Raw genomic sequence first — 1,663 nt, 5'->3', positions numbered from 1 at the left:
ATTTAGGATTTTAAAAAGATGAGTGCAATATAATATTATGGAATTACGGTCTGTTAGAAATAGTTTCTCTATTTTTTCGAAAATAGCGATATGAATTGTGTATATTTTATCCTTTTCAAACCTCACTAGGTGAGAATTCACTGAATATGTTGTTGTTGGTATTGTTGAGAACAATATTATGAAAATATTTCGATTGAGGGAGGGTTCATATGGGTCGAATCGGGTATAATATTTAAGAGGTGTATTCAGTATTTCAAAAAAATGAGTGCATTATTATAAAAATACTTCGATTGAGAATAGATTCATGCAACTAATATTAAATATTTTTAGAAAAATATAATGTTACTTATATATGATCTAGGGAGAGGAGTATGGGTTCACATAAACTCGGTGATTCCATTAAATGCGTTCTTATCTAAGGTGTCGTTATTTATGGGATCAAAAAAAAAATTATAAAAATTTATTATATATAGTAGTTTTTATTTTATGTTTTTATAAGATTGTTTTTACAATTCGAACTTGTGTTCTCTTCATGATTATTTTTACAGTTCGAACTTGTGTTCTCTTCATTGAGGACTTGTTTAGCTAAGGGCGAGGAAAACTTACTAGATTTAATTGTCTACATAATTTGATGATATACGAACTTGAAAATGAAGAAATGTAATGTATTTTTACAATTATTTTTAGAAAAGTAATTGTTTAATATAATTATAAAGTAACAAGTGATTTTGATGAGGGAACGGTGGAAGAAGCATCTTTTGAAGAGTATGAAATTAGAAGCTTACAAATTGAGAAAGGGGGTAAGAATTCTGACCTCGTGCATACGGGAGAATGAGTAGACGGCTCATAAATATTGATTTGATTAAGGGAGTTGAAGAACGAAATAGACGACTAATAAATAGTGATTTGGTTAAGAAAATTGAAGAACGAATTAGCGACTCATATGAGATGGTTTAGTTAAGAAAAAACATAAAAATTATAGTGAAGGTAAGTTTTCATAGAAAACTTTAAATATAGTCGTTAAATGAACTCTCATTTCCGAATCTCATCAAAATGTAAGTTTCAAGAAAAAAAATAACTCTCTAATAAATTACTCTGTGACAACACTATATGTATTTGGTTTGAATTTTGTAAAGCTGCTATTACAGTCCTCAAGCTCTTCTCCCCGATCACATTGGAATATGGTGTTTATTCCATGCATTCCATTTAGTTATTATACTGCTTAAAAGTTCTTCTAAGTTGAGATTACAACTCTCTTTTGTCACGAATGTTATTATTTCAAGATATCAATTACAAATGCATTATTTAAATTTGTTTATGATAGATTTTTTTTTAAAATACCTTTCTAAAAATAAAATATCGCTCTGAAAAAGATTATTAGTAGTTAAATCATTATGGATAATTTAGTCAATATACATATGAACAAATTATATGTGATCTTGATGTGACACTGAATGTCCTACCATGCAATGTTGCATCGGTCAATTTTGCTCTTCCAATTGCAGTATATGTTGACAATAACGCCTGGTGCTCTCACTTTTTTTTTGTCGAATGCTCGTTCAATAACCTCCATCTAATTTTAACATCATTAAACATACATTGTATTACAATTTTTCAATTTCTAATTAGTTAGATCTCTAGGCACATAAACGAATCTTGTAAT

This window comes from Capsicum annuum, chromosome 11 (genome assembly GCF_002878395.1).
Source record: "Capsicum annuum cultivar UCD-10X-F1 chromosome 11, UCD10Xv1.1, whole genome shotgun sequence".
Taxonomy (NCBI): Eukaryota; Viridiplantae; Streptophyta; class Magnoliopsida; order Solanales; family Solanaceae; genus Capsicum; species Capsicum annuum.
The sequence above is the reverse complement of the archived record's forward strand: the minus strand, read 5'-3'. Positions refer to the sequence as shown.